Genomic DNA, 22,148 nt, shown 5'->3' with positions numbered 1-22,148 from the left:
TGTTGCCTTTCATCTCAGGGCCTGTTGAGATTCCTTCCCCACCTTTCCCAAATTTTAAGTGGCAGAGTGTGGGGCTGAGGTCCCTGTGGCTCTCTCCTTAACTCTTGTCACTGCATACAATTCGAAGTGAGGGTTTTAGGCTTTCTGGCATTTTATGCAGTTTTTACCACAACAAAGTCTGATCCGTTCTGAGTTAAGGATGAAAAGTAGCCTCCATCAGGGCTGTGCGGTTGCTCTCCTAAAGGTTACAACCTTTCCATTGTTTAACTATGTTGCCTCATGTGAATATGGCCCTAGGGTAGCGCCATTGTTTCTCAGCGAGGGACTGCATGATTATCAGGTTTCTAAAAGCTCTGTAAACTGCAAATAAGGTGCGCTATAATGAGCCTCCTCTCTGCAAAACAAATGCCCATGAAGTGATGACTGTCCATGTCCGCGGAGCTCCTTTCTTCCCGTGACATAGATTTCTTCTCACACAGAACTGCAGTGAGTCTGTGTGCACTGGCATGTGCTTGTGGATATTAACAGTCAGTGAGCTTGATTTCTGCATTTATCAGAGAGAAGAAAAAAGAGAGAATCTCTTGTATCCCAAGATAAAAAATTTCTGATTCAATACAGTTGGAAAAAAATCTACGTATGCATTATATAATTTTTAAAAGCTGCGTAGTATGTCTGTCAGGAATTCAATAATTTTTAAGATATCTTGATGGAACTATACAAATATACTTTTCAAGGTAATAATTAATTCCCTAGGGAGAGCACTCATTAAAAAAAAAATGATGTTACCAGAGAGGAAAGAAAATACTAAAAAGCTAGGAAATTGCCCCATAAGGTAGCTGACAGTTAAGTCTTTTGGAAGCTTCTAGAGGAAAATGAGGGCATTAAGTGTAGGTCATTGATTAAGAATTTGCTCTTCTGGGGCGCCAGGGTGGCTCAATGGGTTAAGCGTCCGACTTCGGCTCAGGTCACGATCTCGCGGTCCGTGGGTTCGAGCCCCGCGTCGGGCTCTGTGCTGACAGCTCAGAGCCTGGAGCCTGTTTCAGATTCTGTGTCTCCCTCTTTCCCTGACCCTCCCCTGTTCATGCTCTGTCTCTCTCTGTCTCAAAAATAAATAAACGTTAAAAAAAAAAAAAGAATTTGCTCTTCTAGATACAAGTTGGATAGCTATACGGTACTCACGTGAAGTCGTACTGAAATATGTGCCAGGGGTTTATCATGGTGGCGATGGTGGCAAAGAGCTTCACACCTGCAGAGAACCAGTACGGTACTAACAGGGCCCAAGATGGCTGTGGAGGTCGGAGAAAGTAACATGAATCTGGGAGTAAAAGTAAATCTCTGGGGCCATCAGTCAATTCTCTTTTCCTTCCTCCTCTCCACCTCCTCACCCTCCTCTTACCTGTGGCTTGATAAAACATGGGAAACTCTCAGGCTCCTGCTGATATGCTTATAAAGACACGCCACAAGTGTGGTTCCAGGGGCAGTTTGTAAGAGACTAAGAAACACCCGTCCTCGTCTTGGCCCACATGACATTCCTGTGTTTGGCCAATCAGAGTAAGAGAGACATGGCTATTTCCTTCGTGGTTCTACTTTACAGAGAGATGTTTTTAAAAGCAAATATTGTCTTCGTTCTTAAAACAGAGTAAATGGCTCTGTCATTGTGATATTAGTGACTCCTTTTTTGGCTCCACGAAGCACTGCTGGAACAGGACCACTTTTCACTTCCCATTCTTCCTACTTCAGAAGTTAGGAACTTCCCCAGTCTCACTGATACCAGCGACTGTGTCTTCTCCGGACCTTTTAGTTGAAGTCATAGCTCTGTCAAAGCTTCAGGATTTATAACAAGAGTTCAGACAGAGATGCTGGTCGTGTGAAAGATTAAGGATTTGCCTTGCTCCTTAAAATGATAGAAGGAACTGTGAATATGTGAATATGTAGATAAATTTGTACCCCAGAGCTGGGATAGCTTCCTAAGTTTTATTGTTTATCCCAATGAGGATTTGTAAAATTCTTGTCTTCCCTTTGATGTTTTGGTTACTGCTTTTATCTTGGAGTCATTAACCAAGTTTATTGCCACTCCCACTTTTTTTTTTTATCATTAAGTCATTTCAGAGGTTCCTGGGTAGCTTAGTCTGTTAAACCTCTGACTCTTGATTTCTGCTCAGGGTATGATCTCATGGTGGTAGGATCAAGCCCCGGGTCGGGCTCTATGCTGACAGCCCAGAGCCTGCTTGGGATTCTCTCTCTCTCTTTCTCTCTCTCTCTCTCTGCCTGTCACCCACTCTCACAAGTGCATGCTCCCTCTTTTTCTCTCTCAAAATAAAGAAATAGACTTAAAAAAAAAAGAAAAGAAAAGAACTTTTCTTAAAAAACAAGTCATTTCAAATCCACTAGTGGGAGAGTGGGCATATATACTTGATAGTATATACTAATTAATTTAGAAACGTAGAAAGTGGAAGAAAGGAAGTGGAGAAAACTCAGATCTCACCCCGGTGCTCTTCTCTTCACCTCTAATGGTTGCCATCATTTCTCTCACAAGTCTGAGCTACTGAAAGTGTTCCTCCCACCTCACCTGCCCCGGGGCCTCCTGCCTGCCCCTTCCAGTTTGTTACTCCATCGGCTGTATTCTTGGCATTTCAATTCACTGCAAATGTCATATTTAAATAAGATAAATTGGATTTCAACTTGTGATGCCCTTAATTCAATAGTTTAAGCAATAAGAAAATATATTATCTCTCAGGACAAGAGGTCCAGAAAGGGGCTCAATGGCTGGCATAATCAGAAACAAAAAATTCACCAGTGGTATAGGTTTTTATTTCTGATAAACACTTCCCTTTGGTGTCACCCTATGACTGATCTTCCTCTCTGTCACAAAGTGGCTGCAGCGGCTTGGAGACATGAGAGGGACCAACATCTTCTGGTGTCTTCTTAAGAATGAAGCCAGGTCTCCTGGGGACCTCCAGCCAATCTTACCTCCCATCTTCTAGGGGAGACTTGGATCACAGCCCACCCTCAAATTGGCAAGGCAAATGAGATTGTCTTCTGACGGTTGGACTATAAGCAATTTACTCCTTATCCGGGAATTGGGTCACCAGCCCTGTGAGATGACAGCTGATCAGCATCAGCCTTCTGTCAACAAGGATGATGTTGGCAATGGATAGAGAAAAGGCAACAAGCTATGTCTGCTACACATGTACATTGTAAAAGAAATCAAACCAAACAAAATAAAAAATCAGGTTCTCCCATCTATCACCTGTGGTTCCTCTCCCCAAAGGTCACCAAGCTAGTAGTTTTTTTTTTTTTTGTAGATGTAGCCTTCCATTACAAAAGTCTTAATTTATAATCCCCCTACATATGTAGCTGCCATTAAGTATGTATGTAAATTAAATCATACTACATAGACCTAAATATCTCTAAGATCTTCCATATCAGTCCAACCAGATCTCCAATATATTATAAGTACGTCATAATATTTCATCACGTAATTGAATCGTGATATATGTAGCCAGCCCCCTACTAATGGACATATAGATTATTTCTAGTTTTTGTTTTTGAAAATTTTAATGTTAGAAATGATGCTTTATCAAACTCTGTTGTCTAATTAACTGGTTGTATTTTCAGAATATGTTCATAGTGTAAATTTCTTCTGATAGAACTACTCGGTCATTTAAATTTTTGGTATATATTTCTAAGTTGATCTTCAAAAAGGAGGCATCAAGTTGCATTCACTCCAACATCATGAGAGGGTGGTTGTTACATCTTCACCAACCTTGCATTTAATTTTTCTCCATATAGCAGATGAAAATGGTATCTCACTATAGTTGTGTTTGTTGTAAATTTCAAATACGGTAGTGTTGCTCCACTGGGTAGAATGCTTTGATCATTTTCCTCTGCTCTCAGCCTCCAGGTTTGCTGTTTTATTGTGTGTGGCTGCATGATTTGGCCACTGCTGATCATGCCAGTGTCATCCCACGGGACTTTTCCACCAGGTCTTTACATTCTGGACACATTGACCTCCTCTATGTAAGTGGAATGTGGTGATCCTTTTGCCTCTGGGGTTCTTGTTCATGGTATTCCCTATGCTTGAAACACTAACCTCCCAGCCCCCCACCCCCACCCCCATACCTATTTGGTCTTAGCCTACCTAACTCCTACCTAATCTTCATACTTCACCTTAAATGTCACTTCTTTAGGAAGACTTCTCTGGACTCCTCATCTACTTGGGTTCTCCTTTTTGTATGCCCTCATGGTACTTAATAATGCATAGTCATTGCACTGAATGAATATGTAGTGTAATGTTTGTACCATCATGTTTTAAAATCTGTCTCCCCTGCTAGACCACAACCTCTCTGAGGCCACCTCTGTCCTGTGTGTTGTACTGTGTGTGCTCAGTGCAGTACCAAGGGCACATACATTCTTGAAACATGAACCACCAAGAGAGAGCAGTGGGTACAGTGAGGACTGAAGACAGCTGCAAAGATGCCGGGGAAAAACTGCTGAAATCTTTATGTGAGTGCTGCGGAAATCTTTCCATCAAAAACTCTTCTTGAACATTTATTGTGAGCCTGGACCTTCACTGAGTGCATCTGGGTCCACATAGTGACTGTGGACGCAGAATAGTCTAGCATAAATGACTATGCACTCCTATAAAGTAGATGTTGTCTGTAATCCACTGACAAGGTGTAAAAGGTGATTTTACCACTCTGGGGTTCAAATTAACTTCCAGACGTTCATCTCCATTCTGCAAGAGGAGACAAAAACTTCCTTTTGCCCCACTTGGGGTTCTAACCTCTTTCTGGGTTTCCTGAGCTCCAAGGGGCTTACGTGATCGGGCTCATGTGACTCTTGAGAGATCTGTCCCCTTCATTACTCGACTACGGGCCATTGTGCCACAGTGGTCATCACGTAATATCTTCATTACTACTGGCAGCTCTTTTTCTTGCAACCAGGAACCTTCCACCATGGATTTTTGCTTAATGGGAGAGCACGGGAGTCTCCATAGGGCCCTTTATGGCCCCAGCAACCTAGAGATGGCAGGTGACAACTCTTCTCTGGAGTCTTACTGTGTCTACAAGGAAGGGGGCTCTGCCAGGAAGGTGGGCAGGGAGTTTCTCACATGGGCTTCACACTTGCTAAACCCTCTTTCTGACATTCACTGAGTTCTCCTCTTTTCTGGTCCCCTCCAGCTTTCCTCTCTACCCCAGACTGAGGGAGTCCTTCTGTAGACTCAAGGGAAAATACCTTTTTTTCTGAACCAGATGTTCTATCTCTGTCCTAGTCCTCTAAATTCCCTGGGTTTAGGCTTTGGCTTTAAAATTAGGCTTTGGGGGCGCCTGGGCGGCACAGTCGGTTAAGTGTCCGACTTCAGCCAGGTCACCATCTCACGGTCCGTGAGTTCGAGCCCCACGTCAGGCTCTGGGCTGATGGCTCAGAGCCTGGAGCCTGTTTCCGATTCTGTGTCTCCCTCTCTCTCTGCCCCTGCCCCGTTCATGCTCTGTCTCTCTCTGTCCCAAAAATAAATAAACGTTGAAAAAAAATTTTTTTGAAAAAAAAAAATTAGGCTTTGGAATTAAAAACAGAAACAAAGGGGAGCCTGGGTGGCTCAGTCGGTTAAGCGTCTGACTTTGGCTCAGGTCATGATCTCACATTTCGTGGGTTTGAGCCCTGCGTCGGGCTCTGTGCTGACAGCTTGGACCCTGGAACCTGCTTCAGATTCTGGGTCTCCCTCTCTCTCTGCCCCTCCCATGCTCACGCTGTGTCTCTGTCTCAAGAATAAATAAACATTAAAAAAAATTTTTTTTTAAGCAGAAAGAAAAAAAAATGAAAGGTCAGGGACTCACATTCTTCTTGCTTTATACCCTTCCACGCTCTTCCACTGAGACCATGAACCCAGGCCAATAACCTGCTGGACAGTGGTGTGAGGGCAATCTGGGGAGGGGAAAGGGAAAGCTTTGAGGAAAATAACACAAAAGAAAACACTGGCTACTCTACTCTTTCAAAAATAATATCCTGTCACACATTTCCAGGAGGAGGTAATTAACACACTAAATGCAGCATACAGGTTGAGAAGATGGGCATTCTCGAAGATTCCCCAGGTTTCTTTCTGTTCGTGAAGAGCAACAACAAAAGCACATTTTATAGCAGACCGACAGAGGTGGAAGCCAGGTTTGTGGAAATTAAAGAACTTAGAGTATTCTTGTAGAGACTTTAAATCTCTCTTGTTGTAATCTATTTCATTTGGTTTCAGTTCCATGAAAATGAAAAAAGGCAGTTGTAAGCAATGTGGGGTTTTTTTTTTGCCTGTTTTTGATAATTTTCTATAGAGTCAAAAATAACAGCATTCAAACAACATTGAGGCCAAAAAAAAAAAAAAGAGGATGAGAATCCTGCGTGGGAAAGAGTACAAATTATTCAATATCATCTAAAAATATATGTGGCAATTTTTAAAAGTATACTTAATTAACCTAGTGAACATTGTGGCTCCTCTGAAGTCATTAAGATGTGTCCATGTAAATGAGCATTTAATAAGGTCTTTTTAAACGCATCTTTCACTACACAGCCCGTGAAATTTCTGAAATTTTTCAGCTCTTACGTACACACGAAGTGTGTATACCATTTTAATTCGAATTTAGTAAACATTTATTAAGCTTTTATGACACACCATGCATCATACTTTCACAAGGTTATCTCATTTAATCTCCACAATAATCCAGTAAAGAAAGTATTATTATTCCCATTTTGCAAGAGGAGACACTGAGGCTTGGCTAATTGATGTAATTTGCCCAAGTCACATAGCTAGAAAACAGTGAACCACTCTTCAAAGTCAGGCTTTCTATCTCCAATTTCAGTGTAAATCCACCACGTAGCTCATGTAATATCAGTAATTTGGTCATCTCTGAAAGCAGGATTTTACGTGAGTCTATAAAAAACTGGAAGTGGGAAGAGTTACGTGAAGATTCCTTGATAAAGAACTTTGACAGTTCCAGGAGGAGGAGAATTTGAAAGTTGCTCCAGAGAAAAGGAACCTGAGGAGGCTTTCATTCAGGACGGTGGTTCTCAAACATCAGCACACCCAGAATCACCTAGAAGACTTGTTAAACAGAGTGTCAAGACTCCACCCAGGAATATCTGAAGGTAGGTCTGGGGTGGGGCTCAGTAATGTACATTTCTAGCAAGTTCCCTGAGGAAGTTGATGCTGCTGGTCTGGAGACCTCACTTTGAGAACTACTTGAAAAAATGGGCTATTTGCATGTATGAAAGACAGAAGTAAGTGAGTAAATCTAGAGTTGAAGGACCACAGGGTTATCTGGGCTGGGGACTTATCTGAGAGAACAGAGGCTTTGGAAAAGGCCAGAAGAGCTTCTGTTGGTGAGGTCAGCTTAGCAACAAGGAATAAGACCCATTCAATCTGCAGAAGAAGTGAAAGGAGAAGATGAACGAGCCAGGGAAAGGGTTGGAGCAGAGAGGAAATGTGGAAGCTCACCCACATTGTCTTATTTTGGTTTGGTTGGTTGTTTTTATTTGTTGATTTTGGGGAAGGTAAAATTATTTCCCAAATTGGGTAGAATTCTTGCAGAGAGTGGGGAGGGCTCAGAAATCACATAGTGGATGTGTGCTGGGAATCCATAGTGGTATTTAAATGACCACAGACCAACAGCGACAGACTGGTTGAAGTTTGAGGAAGCATCCTTCCTGCCTGCTTTCCTCTGCAGGCTCAGTTGCCAGCCCAGGAGAACAAGGTGCATTAATTACTCCATTTAAATTACGATAGAATGTGATGGTTTATTTTTTCCTGTCAACTGCACCGGCTTGGGTATGGCCAATTAGCTGAGAAAACGTTATTTCTGAATGTGTTTGTAAAGGTGTTTCTGGAAGAGATTAGCATTTGATTCAGTAGACTGAGTAAAAAGGTGTACCTTCACCAACATGGGTAGGCATCATCCAATCCATTGTGGGCCCAGATGGGATAAAAAAAGAGAAGGAAGTGTGAATCCTCTTTCTCTTTTAGAGCTAGGGTGTCTACATTTTCTTGCTTTCAACTAGGGGAGCTTTTGGTTTTCTGACTTTGGGACTTGGACTGAATTATTCCACAGGTTTTTCTGGTTCTCCAGCTTCCCTATGGTAGATCATGGTACTTCCTGGCCTCATTAACTGCATGAGCCAGCTCCTACAATAACCCTCCTCTTATTATGTATATCTACATATATTCTACTGGTCCTGTTTCTCTGAAGAATCTTCACTAATACGTAGAAATAAAGTTTGCTGACACTGATTTCAGATATTTACTTGGCCATTTCTTTTTTACTCACCCACTAAAACTGAGATCAGAGAACATCACCCACCAATTGGATTAACTCATTTTAACCTGTAGACATAGGAAAAAGGGCAGGTCTAAACAAGTGTTTGTTATCATCATTTGTATGGCACCTACACAAAGCCAAGGTTCACAGCCGGACCAGAGATGTAGGCTGGGTGTGCAGGGGATCAGCAAAGTGTAAGAGGTCAGGCTCCACAGGGAAGAAAGTGAAGCTGGTGGAGCAGCTTCCTCTTCTGGGACACCTCTGGAAATTTCCTGAAGTCCTTGGGCAGCCGCAGTTTGGACCTAGTAGAAAGACGCTTCCATATAGGCGCTTAGTGAACATGTATTGTATGAGTAAGTGTGATTATTCTACCAGTATTTGATGGACAAGTTCTCTATTTCAGGAAGAATAGTAAATACTGGTGGAAAGTAGAAATAAAGTACATCTCTGCCTTGCAAGAGCTCAATGTCATAGAGGAGACAATATATAATAGAAATATGTGTAAAATGCCACATGCCTGGTGGGAGGAGGGAGCAGGTGATTTGGATGGGAAGCTTAAAGAAAGACTAGAAGTTCTACGGAGAAGTAGAAAGAACAGCCCGAACCATGGCAAGGAGTTAGAGGAATGTATATCCTTTTTTTTTTTTTTTTTTTGAAGACTAGGGATAGAAAAACAAACCTTTCCTGATTACGATTCATCTGGAAGAGTGCTTGGAGTCTTTCATGCTGCTTCACTTACTAAACACAGCGACTCCATGAATCCATCTTAACGATGTAGAGAGTCTAAGATGTTCCAAATTTATACAGGGTCAGAAGAACCAAAGCCTTTACTAGCTTCTCTGGTAGAAAAAGCCAAGAAACCTAGGCAAGTTTCTTACCGTTCTGTGCTTCTATTTCTTTATCTGACAATTGAGAAAACAAAATTTACCTCAGAGTGTTGTTGTGACATTAGCTGTTTTGTGAAGCGTCTAGTCCCTTATCTGGCATCATGTTCATGTTCAGGGAATGGTAGCTATTCTTCTGTGTCTTCTTCTCTTTATATTATTATTAACTTGCCTAGGGTCATGCAATAACTGTTCGAGCTGTGATTTAGACCAAAGTTTCTTTAGATTTCAGAAGTTCTGCCTGTCCAAAGCCCATGCTTGCTCCTGCTCTGATCTTTAGCTATCTGTTAAGAGTGTGACACTTGTTATAAACCTCAGCCCCGGGTCAGACAGCATGATTTCCTAGAAAGAGTTTTGCATGTGACAGATCTAGAATTGAGTCTCCATTAAATCATTTATAAGTAGTGTGATTTTGAGCAAGTTGTTGAACTTCCCCAAGCCTTTCGTTCTCTGCGAAACATCATAAAATCCTGTAGAGTTGGGGTGAGGATCCCTGAGGTCATGTCTCTGCAGAATCTAGTTCAGCAAAGGATCGCTTTCTCGTGCTTTTTTGTTGGATTCATACAGAAACTTCTGCTCTGGCTTCTGCTGAACTCTCCCTACAAATCGTGGACTATACTCTGAAGGAAGGTGCTGGCCCAGTCACATCTGGAAACAACACTGAACTATTAGGAGAGGGGTTACATTTTTATTCCTGTAGAATTCTTTGCGTGTATGTCTCAAGGTAATTGATGAAACAATGGAGAATATCCCTCTTCCTCCCTTATCCCTATTGTCAATATTGTTCTAAGATTCAAAAAAGACTCGGGAAGAAATTTCCAGGCAACTGACTTCTTTGAATGTTAAACTAGTGATTATTTCTAAAGGACTGATTATGATTTGAACTGCACGTTAAGAGTGGTAAACATTACATCCAGTTGAGTACTAATAGTGCCTAGAAGTAGTTTTCTCAGGGACTCTAAAGTTAGTTATTCTGGAACTCTATGGCCTGACTCATAGGAATATATGCTGCATGTGTGCTGATCCTCAGGTAGCAAGACACTGGATATGATTCAACACTTCCTGTCCATTGGGCAGTTAATGCTTGTCAAAGTCATCAGTCCAGTGAAAGAATACAGGAAGAGTGGCAAGCTTTTGCCCAATAAGAAAAAATGAGAGTGTGGCTGGCAGGCTCATTAGGAAGAGCATGCGACTCTTGATCTGGGGTTGTGAGTTAAAGCACCGTGTTAAACACGTTAACATGTAAACATTCATGTTAAATGAAGAAATAAAAAAAAAACTTTAAAAAAAGGAAGAAATGAGAACTCTTCATCATAGCTTTCAGAATGTGCCCAAATGCTTCAAGGAAATGTCAAAATGGGCCGTGTACCTTAGAGTCTGGGATCATTTGAAATTCTTTAATCTTTTGGTCTTTCCAAGAGAAAATTGCCATATATATCACCTTATGTCCTTTGATAAGTTGTTATGTTCACATACTAAACCCGATTCTTTGGTTTTTATTCTCAGGTAAGAAATAATAAAATAAAAACATTACATTGGAAATATACATTGGAAATACACATAATGACAAGATGCAGGCCATGTTTCTCTTATTGAAAAAGACATTTCAGAAGATAAGACAAAAAAATACCATGAAAAGCTCAGAAATATTGATCATTTATGCAGTAGATTATTCCTGGGCTCTGGTATTTTCTGTTGGTTGAGTGAGATACCTGTAACAAACATACTTTAACTTACATCTGTAATTTTAAAAAATTAACATAAAAATCAGGGAACTTAGATATTTAAATGCCTTTAAGGAATGGGGGGGAAAAACCGTGTTCTTATTCTTCTTGTGTTCTACATGTTATGATACAAATGCTCCATATAATTTCCTGGATAATGTTTACTTACTTCTCGTCCTATTTGCTGATTTTGATAAATTTCTAAAGATGGAGCCCTGAATCAATCAATGGAAGGCAAGTTGTAATGCTGGGTCTACACCGCCAGCTCATCAGAACAGACTAAGCTCCCTCTTCTGCTTGGATGTCGCCATTCTGTGACTATGAAAGCATAAAACTGGAGACTGTTTCAGCAGGTCATTGTCGCTACAACTTGCTCAAACAGAAATAAAACAGCTTTCCATGCTTATTGATCTTGGACTTTTTGCCATTTTTATGCTCTGTTGACCTGAAGCTCAGTAAGGATGTATTTTGTAAAAAGAGCTGAAAGTTTTCTTTCTCAGTAGATGAGACATTTCACATTTTGGCTGCATGCAAAAAACAACTTCTTCTTCTTTTTTTTTTTTTCTAAATGCATTCTCTCTGTGACTTTAAAAGAATAGTTGATCTTTAAGTAACACATGTGATATTAGTTTTTCCATTTTAAAATAATCACATTATTGCAGACATTTTAATAGCTGTAGAGGTTGCTATGTATTAACATGATTCATGGTCCTTGACAGCACTGTGTCTGAAAATCCCCCAGGAATGCAAAATACAAAACTCCACACACGTTCAAATTTTACTGCCTGCAGCTAAAAGAAGGGAAAAAACTTAAAACTGTTGAAACCCTTCAACTTTAAAAGCATTAATAGATGGTCCCAGGGGATTAAATCTAAATCTTAATGTGTAAAAATCAAGTTAATAACCAGAGAGATTAATATGGCTGCATTTGATTATTGTGATAATGCAAACAATTAGTACTGCCGAAGTGAGATGTATTAGCCTCCGTCTTGCCCCTCACATCAGCAAGGCACTGGAAACAAATGGAAAGAAAACATTTTACTCCAAGGTTTTCTGTTGTTTTTTTTTCTGCCTTTGTCTTTCCTTCATTGTAGCTGACTCATTTTTGAAATTTTATTTCAGACCAGAATCATCGAATCTTTTCATTTTAAAACTACCATTTCTATAAAATGAATGGCAATGATCAGACATCATAAATTTCATAATGTCAGAAATTTATTCATGTATGTTTCCTTAGTATCGGTTACTTTATAAGTCTTCATGAGAAATGAAAACATAAGGCTGTTGGGAGGGGATAGTTTGGGGAGGGAATAGAAACAAAGAAAAAGTAAAGGTAACATGTAAGGTATATACTATTTAGTTTTAAATTCTCAAGGTTTTCCAGGGAGGTGATAATTGGCATTTTATAATTGTTTTACTCCACATGGCAATTTTTCCTGATGGTGGTTTCCGGAGAAAGGGTGGTTTCTGGAGAAATCTGCCCGTGAGTACAGTATGTCTTTTTGTTAGATAGGTTCCTACCTTTTCCTTAATCTTGTGCCAGGCAAAAAAATAGACTTTGGGTTGGTGGGCAGTGGGAAAGAAATCGCCGTAAACAAAGGAGTTAGCTTAAAAGGAGTAAGTCTGGCTTTGTGAATAAATGGATCAGATGTGGTGCCAACAATTAACTGACGCTAGGAAGACAACTGCCCTTCAAATGAAATTGACAGAAAAGAGATATTTTAAAAGCCAGGTATAAAACCTCGGGAAGCCTCAGCAATAAACAGACATTGTAGCGAACAGAAGTCCATCTGAAACAGAATCATATATGTATGTGTATAGGTGTGTGTGTATGTGTGTATATATATATATATATATATATATATATGCCTGGGTATTTTTTACATCTTCACAATTTTCAAACGATGCTATCTTGCTATTGAAAGGTGAAATTAAGGTAAAATGAGTGAAGAATTAATAAGATGTATTTTTAAGCAAATGAAAACAAAGGAAGCTTAGAAAATGTACATTTTAGTGATTTATTTGGGTGTGGGGGGGCTCAGACGTGTTCTGGCCTATGTCACTTGAAACCTTTTATTTTGCTTCTCAGTTCAGATCTGTGTTGTGCATCAAATGGGTGTCCCATTCGTTATTTTTGTTTAAGCAGTGTCTGTAGGGAATTCCGGGGGACCATTTAATAAACTGCAGCAACAATGGAATATTTGTTCACTTTTCTTCAGCAAAGTATCTGTGAAAAGTGTGTTTAGAGGCAGGGAGTGGGTAGCTGTCAGTACCTGCTGCTCCCTGAGCCTGGCAGCCTCGTGACAGTTACTAATATCAGCAGATTTAATGTGTTTAGTCTAGTTGGAAGGTTTGTGATGTGTTTTTGATTTCCTGCTTCAGAAATGCATTTTGGCTGGAAAACAGTGAGGCACACAATTCTTTTTCTTACCATACCACCGTCAGGAAATTGTTACCTTTGTACCCAATTTATATTACATCATAAGTTACCTACATGCAGTTTAAGATCGTTACTTCTTGGTTATTCAGTGTGGGAACAGGAACTAAAAGGCAAGGACTGTGAGGTATGTGACTTGAGCAGAGGCCGGTTGCCACACCTAGGCTGTGCTAGGATTCACAAGTGCATTTTCCTTTCCTTTCTCCTTGATGCTTCAGTTTATCTTTATTCTCCTGAGACTAGGAAATTGCCTCATTGTCTTTTAAAATCTTTAACGTTCTCTCTTGCTTTAGAACCAATTTGGGAAAGAATACAGAAACCACCTGCACTCTGAGCAGAGCACTTTTCATGTTTCCTTCTATAGCAGTGAGTGGTTGATGCATCCTTCTTTTCTTTGCACCTCTTAAACATATTTCGTCCCTTTTCTCAGTATCAATTTAAAGACATCAAAGCGGGAGGGAGGGGGAGAAACCTCACGGTGGGCTCTTGCACTTTTCAGATTTTTTAGTTGTGCCTTAACTTTGCCTTATTATTCTGTTTCTTGCTTGGTGCTAAGCAGTCAGATTCTATTTTTAACATGCGGTTTTGCTTTACGGTGCATTATGTTAGGAAAGCTTGGGGTGCAAAGCTGGAGAAACTATTATTTTGTAGTTCAGAAATCAGATTTATTTTAAAGAAATGTTTAGCAACCGTGCATTGATAATTATACTTACTCTTCATTTGGTGCTGAAACAAAGAAATCGAAGAGAGATGTTTAAAAATAATTTTGCTAGGACATATTTGTGTTTCGTTTTGGGGTTTAAACATTTTTCATTTTAGCCTCAAAAGTTTTTTATTCATATACGTATAAATCATAAATCAGCATGCTCATAAATCAGTATGTAAATAACAGAAGTTGTAGAAAATAAACGGAAGAAGCAGTTAATGCATCCTGACAGAAAAGCTTGCATGCTCCAGTCAAGGACGTCCCCCCTAATACTAGTTAATGAAACAGTAAAAGAATCTACACACATATAGAACGATTACATATTTTTAAAGCAAAGACAAATAACTTTTATTTTAATTTAGGAACTACAAGAAAATCTCGTAGAAAGTGTACGAAAATGGGGGGAAAACTCACCAAATCACTCACCAGTTCAGGGACAACTGCTATCACATGTATGTTCTTTCCTTTGTCTTTGGGAAACGGCATTAGGCTTTTCATGTTAAAAACGTACTTTCTAATTTTGTTATTTCAGAGTCCAAAAAGGAGAGATCGTGTTCCTTTAAAATAGAGGTCTTAAAATCAAGCATGCCTGAGGGGGAATTGGGGGCACAATCAGGTCTGTCTTCCAGCTGCCAGGTCAGTGGGTGGCTGGGATGCACCCATCTTTCCAGGCGCAGGAGGATTTCCCGCTGTTTTTCCAGGAGTGACCTAGAAGGAGGTTAATGATTCCAGAGAAGGACTTTCCCCTCGGGGAAAATTTAATCTTGTGACCTTTTTCTCTATCTGTCCATTTCTTTTAAGTCATAGACTCCCTTCATTTAACTTACATCAAGCTGTTTTATTTTCTTCAAAAACATGGTTGAAGTGACTGCTTTGGTTTCATTTAACCCTTGAACTGAACACATTTCAAAATGAATTTTCTGTGCAGAGCATAAGCTTAAAGTTCTTTCCAATCTCTTTATTTCCCTCCAAAAAAAAAAAAAAATCATCAATCCTCATGCACAGTGTGACAGGGAAGTCCAAACACAAATGCTATTTGTATTACTCTTATAATTGTCTTTCCTGGTGTCTGCACACACAGGCAAGAGGCTCAGATAAAGCATTGCTTGATTAATTGATAAATTCTTTTCAACCATTGCTTGGGATTTGTGTGTGTGCGCGTGTGTGTGTGCGTGTGTGTGTGTGTGTGTGTGTGTGTGTGATGGTTGGATTTTCTGATGTGCTCAGAGTGCTAAGATCATTACAAGGAAGTTTTTGGTAAGAAATATGTAAATGATGACAAGATCTCTTCACAGAGAATTTAAAATTATGAAAAAAAATAGCGTTATCTAGCCGGTTTCACTATTTTTCCTACCTGAAATATGCAGACATTAGTGGATCAAATTCAGTGTCAGAATTCAGTAAAATAAAACTATAATTATTTTATTATCCTCGTGGGTTCAGACTCACGGGTGCAATGAGTTCTTGAGGGTAGAGTGAAAACAGAAACTGCCTTGTGCTCAAAGTTGTTAGTTTTTTAAAAACAACTTTTTATTCTGCAACAGACCCAGGACATTTTCGGCATGATCATATTACTCGCTTTTACTGCCAACATAAATTAAAATAAATATTTCTTAATTTTTAGCATGATAATGTTCCATTTTGGAAACAGTAAATTCAGAATACAGTGGTTCTCGCGAGTGTATAACACAGCCTATGCCTAGATTCTCTAGTATTTAAAATGCTGTATTGCCCAGAGAATTCTACTTTTTTCCCTTGGGGTCAATGCCATTTGGAGGCAGCTGAAGATAGGACAAAGTACCAAAGAAAGCTCCAGCTGTTCAGCTAGTTGATTTCTGTAGGCTCAACCCACCCAATCAGCATGGACTGAGAGTATGCTGTGCCGTGTTCTTAGCACTGTGCACACGCGATAACCAGGACCAGTCTTTGCCCTGAGGCTCTCATGAAACCACCAAAACTTATCAGCATGGGACAATGTGAATAGTACTAGTACTGACTAGGACAACAACAAAAGGGAAAAACAACAATAGTAAATGAACAATGTCATTTTACAAAGTGTACTTACATACACCATTATAATTTCTGCAAGTTACTTGGGGCTTCCATTTTTTGAGAATAAGCATACCTTTCCCATACCTCACAGGGTTCTTGGGGAAATCTGATTATATAGAAATAGTATATGCCAGATGCTAGGTCAATAGTTTTAGAGGTAAAGAAACCGAAGGGCAGAGAAGTTATATAATTTTCCTGGAATAAGATAAGCAATTCAGTATCAAAGCTGAGATTGCTTTACCCTCTTCTATCATTGTCCAATGTGTGACAGTGTCCAAATTAGCAAGTATAAGAACAAGCTTCCTATCATTCTCAACAATGGTTCTGCCTTTGCTACACCCTAATTTGGTTGATGACATTCTGTTCTCTGATCTACCCAAGCCACAGATTTGGGAGTCTTCATTTCTTCCTTCATTTCCCACCAACCGATCACCAACATGAAGGTTCAATTCACAGATTACCCATAAATGGTAGACAATGCTCATGCCTACTGTCAATGCCTGTAATCACAGTTCTGACCTCCCATGCCTGGCTCACCATAATCTTCCCTCACTGGTCTTTGCCTTTCTCTTTCTCCCTTCCCTACACCCTACCATAGCGATCTTTCCAGAGCACAAATCTGTTCCTATTAGTTCTCTGCTTAAAGCCTTCAGGGATTCTCTGTTCCAGTTCCCCCCATGCCTCCCAACATAGCCTTCGCACTTCCCAGCCTAGATGTTCCAGACTGTTTGTAGATCTCTGCTCGTCCACATTTCCATCCTTTGTATATTGTGTGCCCTCTATTTGGAATGACGGCCCTTCCACATTATTCATCAAGGAAACTTTGGCCATCCTTTAAAGTCAGGTTCTTTTTTAGGAAAAACATCCCTGCTTCCCCATCTCCAAATGGTATTAATTGTCCTATTCTCTATGCTACCTCAGAGTCTAGACCATGTCGTCTTTGCACTCATGATACCATAATGAAACCATTTATTTACATGCCTGTTTCCTCCAATAAACTATGAAATCCTCGAGGGAAAGGATTTTTATTTCCTTGTGACTTTATACAGTGTCTGGCATATAAACTCTCTATAAAATGTTTGTTGAATTCTAAGAAGTGGGTGGTCATCAGAGCTGAAAGTCACAGATGAGCCAAGGAGGGAGAAGGCTGAGAAAAACTGATGATTCTGAAAAGATAGGGGTCATTGATAACCTCCCAAGCACAGAGTCCTAGAGAGGTAGTCAAGGGCATGAAATAGAAATGGATCATCAGGATTCTGAAATAGAGGCTTAAGAACATGCATATCTGAATTTTGAAATGTTAAATTACTTTTAAACTATCCTTTTTATCTATAATTGACTATTAGAAGTCTTCTTTGAAAGATATATGTTGTAGTCTATAATCTAGGAGTATCTAGGAGTATAAATTTCAGAAGCTTATTTGTAACAAGTAATGATTGCTTCTTTCTTCCTTTCTTTTTTATTGGTTGTAACACTACAGACTCCATTTCAAAGTGTGCCCCTATTTCTACTGTGCCGAGGTTGCTCACCACTTCAGGTTGCTGAAGAATATAAATAATTTTAACCCTTTGCAGAAACACGGGGCCTATGCTTATGGCCATGCAGACTGGCCCTGCACAAAGGTTGCTCAGAAGGTGAGTGCTGGCTCAAATCCAGCCAGCGCTCTACTCCCCAAGGAAGGGGCTGGGGCAAGGGGCTATGTCCACCAAAGAGAACCTCTCTGTCCAATTCATACCAAGCCACTGTTTGGGCTAACTGTCCTGCAGAAATCCCTCCATCATCATTTTATTTTATTTGCCTTTCCCTTGACCTGTCCCTGCTCTGTTAGGTTTTTATTAAAGTGAAGCAACCAGAATTACAGCAATATTTCAGCAGTAGATGCCCAATGGCTTTATATAAGAATGTGCTGAGATTTTCTAGTGTTTTGTTGACTTCTTGGTGGGAGCCACACAAAACATACTTGTGTCTCATCAGCCACGTTTCAAGTGCTCATAGCCACATGTAGCTATTGGCTACCATATTGTGCAGCATAGAAAAAATTTCCATTATTGCAGAAAGTTCCACTGAGCAGAGCTATTCTAGAGGGACGAGACCAACAATAATAAACAAACACGTGAACAAGGTAATTTCAGAGAGTGGTGAGTAGACTGAAGGAGACAGAATAGATGGGATGGAGTGCAGAGTAATTGCAGGAGGATGCTGAATTCTGGAAAGCAGCAGCCAGGCAAAGCTCTGGGGGCTGATCCTCTCAGGCAGAGAGCACAGTAAGTGCAAAGGCCCTGAGGTGAGAAGGAGTTTGGCATGTTTGAGAAATGGAAAGCTCAGTGAGGCAGGAGAGGTGAATGGAAAGAGCAAATCAGAGAGGTGCAGGGGCCATATCCTGCAGGGCCATATATACTATGGTAAGGGGCCTAGATTTTGGTCTAATTGCACTGGAAAAGCACTGGAGAATTTTAAACAAGGAGTGACATGACCCGATTTGTATTTTTAAAAGACTGTTCTGGCTACTTGAAGCAGATCTTACAGAGGTGAAGTTTCAGGACTGGAGAGATAAGGGGATAAATATAAAAATGTTATGATAAAGGAATCTATGCATATATTTTAAATGGTGCATTTGTTAGTGCCATATTTATATGTTACCCTTAAATCATTTCTAAAAACTAAAACTTTGTGTGGACCTGTCAAAAAAGATGAACACAAATTCTATCTAAGAAAGAATAGCAGGTCTAAAGCTGATGTGGGGCTTAGAGTTCTGTCTTATGGGAGATCCTTTTTCTATGCCTTCTATAGGCGATGGCGGAGTACCAACAGGTGGTCAGATGCCAAGTGGAGAAGTGATGGTACATGGGGCACTCAGCCCAGGCAGAGGACTGAGACCATTCTGGAGGAGCCCAAGAAAGCTCTAAACATGACATGGGCAAAACAACCAGGGGCAAATCATAAAGCAGCACAAAAAGAGAGAAGCAAAGTCGTAAGTGTGTAAAAAAAGGTTAGCAAGGGAAAAATGGGTCCCCACATAAGTTTCTGATATGAGGAAGAGCAGATGATTCTACAACAATAAGGGAACACTGACAGGGGTCTCTGCTAAGACTGTGTTGTATATAGGGCACTTTGGTGGCCCAGTCACTTGAGCATCTGACTCTTGATTTCGGCTCAAGTCATGATCCCAGGGTTGGGGGATTGAGCTCCAGGCTCCTTGCTGAGCATGGCGTCTGCTTAGGATTCTCTCTTTCTCTCTCTCCCTCTGCCTCTCCCACACTCGGGTTTGCTCTCTCTAAAAAAATAAAAATAAAAAAAGCTATGTTGTATACATCTTTAAAAAATATAACTGAAGATGATTCTTCTGTTAACTAACTCTGTGACTTGGAACAAATCCCTTGGCATCTGAGATGTGGTTTCTGGATCAGTAAATAAGAGGCTTAAGGTTAGTTCTCATGCCTCTTAGATCTCTCTCAGGTATAAAATGCAGATGGTTTCTTGAAATTCCAGAAAGTTCCTTTTGGAAAAATAATACAGAAAGCAAGAAAAGATGAAAACAAGAAATTTTTGTGACAGAACGTTGTGTTAATAGCTTTAATTAAATCAAAGGCAATAAACATTTATTTGGAAACAGTAGCTGGAGATGAAATATTTGTGTAGCTAAAGAGATACTACACCATTACATGTATGGAGAAAGAATATAAATGCAAGAAAGAAAAGATTGGAATCACCCATTTAACTGGAAACACTGCAGGTTATGAGGTTGGCCATACATTCACCGTGTATACTGATCTAAGAAGAATTTAACTTTGGAAAGGCTCATGATTGAGGGTTTCAAGGACAGAAGAAAGGGGCAACAGAGCAGAAATGAAAGGCTGTGTGGTATTTGCCTCTTACAAACTATGCACTTACATACCACCAGCCTATGTGATATCTTTGTTCACCTTCTTCTGAGACGATACAACCCTATGCTGGGGTATCAGTAGTAACATACAGAGCATGGCCTGGATTTCAGTCCCCACTCATCTCTTTGTGAACAACCCACAACACCCATGACTTTCCTTAGCAGTGTGCCTGAAATACATTTCCCCATTTCTGTCTGGCAAAACCCCACTCATCCTTCAAGAGTCAGGGCTGAATGCCAGTTGTTCTGTGAAGAAGAGACCTCTCAGGCAGGATCCATCTCTCCAACTGTTGTGCTCTCAAGTATTTTGGTTATCCTCTTAAGATTGTGCTTATCATGTTTACTTACAGTTGTTTTTTTTTTTTAACAAGTTTTCTTTCTTTGCTGGATCTTGAACCTCTGAGGGCAGAATTCTAGTTTATTCTTTTTGTTCTCTTTAGCACCTCATGCAGTTCTAACCAGAGAATACATATGTAATAAATGTGTGTTGAATTAATGATGCATGGTTAAGAATTATAGTTGATATAAAGAAAAATAGGGAGAAAAAAGATGAAATGGAGAAACAGTCTTCAGTCAAGATGGAGGTGTGAATATGAGGTTCAATAGAAGACTCAGAGAAAGAGCTTTAAAGTAGTTGGGTAGAAAGATAAAGAAGGCTACAAGAAAGAGAATGTGAAGACAGAAAGACGGCAAACACAGACAGCCAGCAACTTAAGAGAGAAAGATGTTCAGAACACAAAGATGGGGCTAGAGGGAGGAGCTCAAGAAAACTCCAGGAAAACAAGCAAAAGGGGGTCATTATCTCCACCACAAGGTTGGAGAAATGTGGAAAGAAGAAAGAAATAAGGCCCAAGAAAAATGCAAGTGATGATATAAAGAAAAGAATCTAGATTATGGGGATTAGAATTAGAGGGTGGATTTTTGTTGGCACTGACCATAAATAATTACAAAATATAGGCAGGAGGAGGAGAAGATTAGTTTTCAAAATAATTATACCCACAAGTGTAGACGTACCATTGTGAGACCTTACAGGAGGAAGAAAATGGAATTGCTCTTGGAAAACCCATGTTCCAGAAAAGGAAAATGCCAGGCATTGACTTTATAGTGGGAGACAGGTCCAGCACCGGATGCTTTGTAAGTTTATTTCTTTAGACTAAAAGTGTTAATCTAGGCCTTTTCATGTCTGAGGGGGAAAAAAGCATATAAACCTGCTCTTTTAGTTCTTCACACACCTGACTAGAAAATGGACTATAATAGATGGTAAGTGGGTGGTGAGAAGGGAGTAGCTGTTAATATCCAGGCACAGACTATTATTTTAGATGGTTTGTATTAAAAAGGGAATCCATTTGGTGAGCAGATTTGAAAAGAAAAACAAAATTACCTGAAAGAGAACACTAAAGCTCTTTATTAGGATGGCATGACCATTGGTCATTTTTGGTCCCCCAGCATCTGGTTCCCTTTTCTTTTGGAGAAATACCACCTTGGGTGACTTCAGAGGGAGGTAGGACCCACCTCCACCTGCCAAAAGGTGGGCAGATGATCCTTGCCTCTCAGCTCTAGCAGGGGGTATGGGCACATGAGCTCGGCTCAAAGGATGCCCCACTCCGAATGTGGGGTCTTCAGAGAAAGATGTAAAAGGCCAGAATGGCTAGAGATCATGCATAGTGGCAGCACTGAAATCCAAAGTCTAGCAGTGCCCAACTATCCCACAACATGATGTCCTGGCCAATGTCCCTGAGGCAGACAGAACCTTGACTAAGCTTTGACAGATTTTAGCTTTTCTTGGTGTTTGTGCCTTCCCTGAACACCCTTGTTCAGCCTTCCTTGGTTCTCTGAGCCACCTGTCACCATTTTAATATTTTCTCTTTAATTTTGCCTAAATCAGTTACCAAAAAACCCTCCTATAGACTGCATGTTTGTTTCCCCCTAAATTCATTTGTTAAATCCTAATGCCCAAAGTGATGGTATTTGGAGGTGGGATCCTTGGAGGTGATTAAGTCATAACAGTGGATCCCTCACGGATGGGATTCGTTCTTATAACATAAGCCCTAGAGAGGTCTCTAGCCCCTTTTCCCATGTGAGGACATAGTGAGAAGGCAGCTGTCTATGAACCAGGAAGGAAACCCTTACCAGACACTAAATCTGCTGGTGCCTTGATCTTGAAC

Source organism: Prionailurus viverrinus, chromosome D3 (genome assembly GCF_022837055.1).
Source record: "Prionailurus viverrinus isolate Anna chromosome D3, UM_Priviv_1.0, whole genome shotgun sequence".
Taxonomy (NCBI): domain Eukaryota; kingdom Metazoa; phylum Chordata; class Mammalia; order Carnivora; family Felidae; genus Prionailurus; species Prionailurus viverrinus.
The sequence above is the reverse complement of the archived record's forward strand: the minus strand, read 5'-3'. Positions refer to the sequence as shown.